The sequence below is a fragment of the Antrostomus carolinensis genome, unplaced genomic scaffold (assembly GCF_000700745.2).
Source record: "Antrostomus carolinensis isolate BGI_N321 unplaced genomic scaffold, ASM70074v2 scaffold29139, whole genome shotgun sequence".
In the NCBI taxonomy this organism is placed as follows: Eukaryota; Metazoa; Chordata; class Aves; order Caprimulgiformes; family Caprimulgidae; genus Antrostomus; species Antrostomus carolinensis.
In genome coordinates, this window is record NW_010341097.1 from 33,474 (window position 1) to 40,763 (window position 7,290).

The following is a 7,290-nucleotide window of genomic DNA, read 5'->3' on the forward strand; positions in this document are numbered from 1 at the left end:
CTACTGAATTGCTGATTTAGTCTCCATGTGCTCGACCACTAAGATAACATTCAAAAACAGGAGCCACAAGGAAAACAGGCCAAAAAAAAGGATAAACAAACTCTTGAAAACACCAAATATTTTTCAACCATAATTTGATGAACAAGCTTTCAGGAGGACCTGGGAGTCACCCCAAGGCTTCCTAACAGGTCTGGCAAACTCTTTCTTTGCAGGCTACATTGTGGGGAACTGATGAAGCAACACAGCCCCGTTTCTGCCTGTGCTCCTCCAGACAGGCTGGAACAGACGGTTACATCCACAAGGCACAAGATTTGCCCCAGAGCAATGTTTTTAGCAGTGTAAGACTGAGAGCACACATGCACTGTGTGCCACAAGGAGTGGTATCATGATGGCTGAGGGCACTTAACAGCACAAGATGTGCTGGGATAATACCAAGGGACTATCCCTGGGGATAAATTAATGTATGGCACAGTAGAAATCCATACTGCCCGTCATTAGCGGACTCAGCTGCTCCTGGGCTTCCGCTTTACAGGAGTTAATTGTTCCCCTGCCCCATAAGGGAACTTTGAAAGAGCAAGGCAATCAGAAATGAGGTCCCCAAAGTGCACAAAGGGCCAAGCCATATAGACACTGCAGTTCTCAGGGCACTTCTCTTTAACAACTCCACTGACACTCTTAATCGAGATAATTATATCAGTTGGTGCATTCTTTAAAAGCACGTAAAATAATGATGTGTTGTCAGAACCAGATGTATTTCGTTTTCTGAACATAAATAACATATGTCTGCACCTCTTTAAACGAAATTGTTCTTGTTCTTAGGTAGTCACGTAAAGCTTTATGGCAAAACAAAAAAATTAAGCAGCATGCAAACACACACAAACTTACATTGCACAGGCACTGAATGTTACTAAACAATGCAGATGGAGAAAAAAATTAATTTGAACATTTCAACGACAGAAGAAAGTTTAAAGACTACTGGAGATAGTCCCCATCAGCACACCAGTTGGAAACACTACGGACACATCTGCATTTCATCTGCTCCAACACTCCATGCTGCTAGGACCGCCTGTGCTGCACAGAGCCGCGGTACGCAGAAGGCAGGCAGAAGCTGTAAAGGCTCAAGACTACACCTGGAACTGTATTTCCCTGCCCAGTAACGGCTGGTGCCAAGAAGTAAGAGAATGATTAATTAAAGCCAAGACAAACAGAAGTAGCCACATGCAGATTTCAGAACAATACAACATGACTTAAGAGGCATGACTCCAATTAATGTGCAGTTAACTCAAGCTGTATCGAAAATTAAAACTCAAGGTTATCCACTGTCTTAATCAACATCTATTATAGTCGCTGTTTTTCAAAACAATTTGTTTGGATTAATGGAGTCTGTTTACAAAAGTCTCTAGTGGAATTTTATATCTTTAGCCGAAATGAAGATCAAAGAGGCTGAGAAGTTATTTTTGGCATCATAACAGTATTTTACTATTTAATGCCATTACATTCATTAGTTGTTTTAGATAAAAGTCCTTAAAAGGACACTTGCTTTTGGAAGGAAATTACACTCTAATAAACTTGATTTTGCTATAGACAGATATTTCATTTAATTTTACAGTCATACTGCAGCATACCAACACTCAAGACCTACTCAGGATGCATGGAGAGAGTTCTCTGCAATGCATAAGAGCATTAGTTTACTGTTTTTATCACAGTAAATAGCAGTAAATTAGTGTGTCTTAGTCTTGTTCTTCAGGAAATCTAAACACATGGGGAAAAGAAAAAGAAAATAGTCTCTTAAACGTTCTCTGAGTATGTTTTAAAACAAAGTACTAGCTGCATCACACCCTCTTTTCAAGCTTGGTAAGCTGATTCCATCTGAGTTTAACAGAACAGAATTATAGAAAAGAGAAGCCACTAAATTTAGTGGATTATAGTGTCTGTTATATTTACCTGACAGAGATAGTGATGCATCATTAAAAAATAAATTATAGCTGCAAAAGTTGTAATCAGAAGGACTTTCCACCATAACATCACTGAACAGCACCGCAAGGAAAGCAACCCTGCTAGACTCAAGCCGTTCAGGTGAAAAGCCGCCGCTTTTGTCCAGGTGCAAGCACCATGGAACACAGTGCACTGCATTCCTTAGTTTGATCATACCTTACTTCATTTTGTAGCACAACCTGTGGGCTCTAAAAGTGCAACTCAGGATTCTCAACCCGGTTTACATATATCCAAGATGTTATTCTGGAGTATGACTCTTACTGCACCTCTGGCAATCAATTAAAAATTAATCATGTACAAACAAAATGCGCTTTCTGCTTTATATGCAGAGCACACAGACCGATAGGTGGACGAGCCCATACACGGGACCATACACTTCGGTTACCTGACACATAAAGCAGCACAACTCGCTATTGCTGTAAGGCCAGAACTTGAACCAACAGTGGCAGTGGCAGGCTGCTGCTTTACGAAACGGAGCTGGAGATACGACGAGTTTCACTCCTCTGCACCAGGACCCCGACGCAGACTAAATGACCAGCCCACTGTGCTTGCAGATTTCAGCAGCTTGGAGGAAGCCAGCCCGACAGGACCGTGCCCAGTGCTCACCAGCCACACCAGTGGCTGGGCCGAGTGGGAGCCTGGACCTTCCCTGCCCGCGCCAGGCAGCTGAGGAGCAGAGCACAGCCTCGCTAAGCGGAGCAGCCTGGGAGAGAGAGGTAATTCTGACTGGTTGTGTTTAATCATGGGATAGCAGTTAAATGGTGCCTTTGCGTGCCCACATGTAGTACTATACAAACCAGAGTAGTAAGTTTTAATTGAAAAGTTTCCTGCTTCTGTCATTCTAGAATTGTTATACTTCACTCTCCTCTGGCTCTTCTCTCTTCATTTCACAGGAGAAATTATGTAGGCATGCATGTTCTAATTTCTCTCACCAGAGCATTACCCATAGCTTCTCCTCCAACTGTTAAAAACAACTGGGTTAAAAATTCTGCTCATCCATCCCAAAGAGCTTCCTCTGCCTTGGGCATATATATTCCTATGCACAGGAAATTCTACTTGCAACATCACTGAAGATAATTTAAAACAATGGATATTAACCATATGCAAGAAAATCATATAGTGCTCATGCACTACAATCTATTCTTTGGCAGGATTTTCTGAAGGAAGTTTCATTTTCAGAATGATTAAAATCTAAATTATTTAGAACCGCTGTGGATGGTGGGCAGAAGTAAGCAATAAACACACAGGTGACTTTTGCCTTCCCAAACTCTGCTTTAAGACAAATCACTTCTGATTTAAGAATTTATTGATTTTATATCCACACTTGGATGTGATATTTGCAATGTACCCATGTAGCAGCAAATAAGCTTTTTGTCTCTAAATTTTCTTTGGACTAATAATTCCTATAGGACAGTGTTTAGTTGTCCCTACCATTTTAAGTCTCCTCTGAAGAAAAAACAAAAAATCAAAACAAAACCTAAAATCAAAGGCAACAAAGACTGTAGAATTTCAGGTTTATATTTTTGTCTTTGGGGAAGAATGCAAAGGAGGAACCTGAGGTATTTCAGCTTCTTGAAAGCATCAACATCAATTAAGAGTCCTAACTGCATCCACCCCTCCACTCAACAGGAAAGCTAGCACTGTACAGGAAAAAAACCAGTAACTTCAGCTTGAAGCTTCCCAAGATGTTTCACTAAGAAAAAGATGGTACTGTTTTTGCAACTGTAAGAAAAAAAAGAATTATGGCAGGAAATTCTGATCCTTCCAAGTTACATGAACTAAACAAAGCTTTTCCCTCTCCCATCTGTAACCTGCTTGGTCCTGAAGTGGTTTTGAAAAAAACTCTAACTAAGGTAAAGAAAAAACAGACAGCCCAATCCTCCCTCTCCTCCTCACAAGTTTATTTATTTATTAGTTATATTTATTTAAAAAGCAACATTTGATACTCTACAAGATGGGGAATCCAATAGCTTCCCAAATTAACTTTCAATTTTAATATTAATCTCCCACAAACTTAATAAAATATTTTCTAGATTACTATTACCATCTAGATGCATTGAATAATAAAGCAGGAACAACAGCAGACACAGCAAAGACCACAAATTACTTTTCCCACCTACAAACTCAAGCAAAACCAAACATTAGAGTAGTGAAAGGAACTGTAAATACGAAGCATCTGCTGAGGTACAATCCCTGCTACTTGGGCCTCTGTAGCAGACAAATTATTTTAATATTTGCTAGGTTTTAAGCTACTGAAAAAACACCTAACTGCATCTGCAGGTGATTTAATAGGCAGTTAAGCTTTGTGGTGACCAACACATCAGTCCTCATAAGAAACTAAAATTGTTCATAATAATAGCAAACAATTTTCAAAAGCCTCAGAAACTTTGACCATCACTTTTTATATCCTTAGTTACTGAACCATATCAATATATTTTAGGCCACACAGTAACCGTATTTTGAGCCACATATGCCCTATGGGAGCTTTAAGATTAAACATCCCAAAAGGTGTCAATATTAGTAACCTGACAAAAGCAGGAAAGCTTAAGGAGCTGGGTTTTTGATCACACACGTTTTTCTTCAGTTCAGTTCACTCGTTTGAAATGCAGCTTCACACACCACCTTTTCACAGTTTACCTAAAAACAGACATGAAGTAAAAACAGGTATTCCACTGCCACATGATTACTAAATGTCACTAAAACTCAGGTTATCTACTGTATAAAGCGGTTTCCAAAGATGCAAATGGAGAAGTTCACTGTGCAAAGAGCTAGGCAAATGAGATTTAGTTCTGGCCCCTTCCACTATAGCCCAGGTGCTTGTTACCACTCCCCGGCGACAAGGTCTGTTATAACAGGATTACACAAGCCTCCCTAATCCATGTATGGCAAAGTTAGCCAAGTTAAATCCCAACACCTTCACCAGTTCAGCTAAAGCTGACAACTTTTCTGAAGCACAGCAGGGAGCCCAAAGAGGACCCGTCCAGGATGGCAGCAGCAGTCACTTCCACCCAGAGTGCAAGGGGCAGAAAGAAGCCAGTGGAAGAAACACCTTCAAGCAGCGTTCACCCAGAAGACCACCTCGGGCAAGCAAGCGATAGTTGAGTAGCTTTACCCAAGCTTGGGCTTTCTGACCAGCATTTGTCATCTGCTGAGTAATTCACAGAATTGCCTTTTAGGACCAAGGGAGGGCAAAATTTTCACTAACACGTAAATGATTCAGGAACCCAGTTTAGTCCTGTTTTCAGGACTAATGTCTTTGCGGATTCATCTAATCACTCTGATACTGAGTCTGAAAACACTCTTCTGAATGGAGTTTATTTGTTCACTTTGACAATTTATGGTGGACTGATCATGTACATTTCTTCAAAAGCTGTGAACCAAAAAAAAGATGCCACAGAAACATGTATTAAAAAGACCTAAAATTTCTATCCTGGGCATATATTTGAAAATACATAGTCAGCCCCCTTCTTTCTTCCTCCCAGTCAACAAGCATTCTCCCAAACCCTGGATTTAACAGTAACTTATTAGTTTAAATGCATCATAAAAAGCACTAAAATAGCACTATCTTATGGAAATGGACAAATGGTAGAAGAGACATAAAAACACAGGAGAAAACAGCAACGTGGACAGTTCTTTTCAATTATTTAAATTATCTCCATCTTTTCAGGGTTTTTTATTATTATTATTATTTTATAGATCCTTTGCTTCAATCAGAATGAATGCTATCTCCTTTAAACTGATTCAGGTTATTTCTCATTAAAACTCCCAAGCATATTCTTTAGTCAAGAAGTAATGTAAGAGACTCTCTTTCCCTGACAATGTAGAATTGAGCATTTTTTGTCTGTTAATAAATTGCAATGTATTCTTTGTCTTCCAAAATACACTCATGTACTAGAATTTTTCCTGCAGAAATTTGTCTTTTAAGAGGAAAAAAAGTCCTACTGAACTTTAATTATAAATGAGATGCTTGAATTAGTCCTACCAACAAGCAATCTGAAGTATAACCCTGCAACTGATCCACTGTCTTTTAAACCTATGCCATATGCATACTCAGTCTTGCTCTCCACTTTTAAAGCATTTCCAGCAAAAACATCAAATGCCAACTTGAAAGAGCATTTTGAGAAATACCCTTACTTCCCATTGCCTTTAAAAAAAAATAAAATCATACTGTACATAAAAACAATCTAGCTGAATCACTACATGTGTGGGAATAGCCTTCTATTTCTTCCCTGGAAAGTATCTACATATCACCCCTCCTTCCCATCTGTGTAAGCAAGTGCTATGAGAGTCTGCAGCTTCTCTTCTCCCAGGCAATGGGTTGCCAAAGTAAGGCACATGTTTTGCTAACAGAGGAGTGAAATAAAAAAAAATTAAGAAAAAACTCCTACCTCAACTGAGCTGAAAGAAAAAATACTAACACAAGAGTGAGATGAAGCAGGAGAGAAAGCTTTTGTGCAGGAAAAATCAAGTGGAAACAGCAGAGATGGGAAATAGCTCTTTTACTTCAGAATAACAAAAAGCCTTTAACTCTAGTAATACCCAATTATTTTATAACACACCAGTAATTCCTACATCTCCTATAAAATACTACCACAAGGTTTTTCTTCAGCTTACTTGTAAAAAAGTACTAGTCTATTGGAACAGTAACATATACAGACCAGCTATGTAGTTTGCAACATCATAATTTTAAATAGATTTGTATTTTTAAAAGCCTTTAAGTTTAAAGTGCAACTGTTAACAGTTAGCACGTACTTCATACATTCTGTTATTACAACCTGAGGTAAATTTCCAAACAGCTAAAACCACGGAGAACTTAAAGGTACCTATTTCCTGTAGTGGGGAATTAGTAATTCTTCAGCCTGCCAATTCCCCTTGCTTAAAAAGCTCTCGCTCAAAAAGACCAAACAACAGTTTGTAAGTTTTTTTTAAACAAGCACTTAACAAGAAGTAAAAGTAACTAGCAGTATTAGTAGTAGCACAATTTATATCAGCTAAACTTTCCCAATAACGCAATAACGTTTGGGTTCGTGTTAGGATTGTAACAAAAGCTACAGCTAGCAAATGCCCACAAGGTTTGCGAGTCGGTCTGACCCCTTCTGTACCTGTACAACAGGCAGGAAAAGGGCATTTTAAAAAAAAAAAAGTGTATTAGAATAGTTTTGCAAATATCACCAGTGGTGCTACTGTTAAACCAGAACAGAGGGGTAGAGCAGGTCAGTTAATATGCCTTTCTGCTTCCCTTCAGAAAGCTAGGCTAGCAGGACGGTTCTTTAGACATCACTAGTATATTGCTAC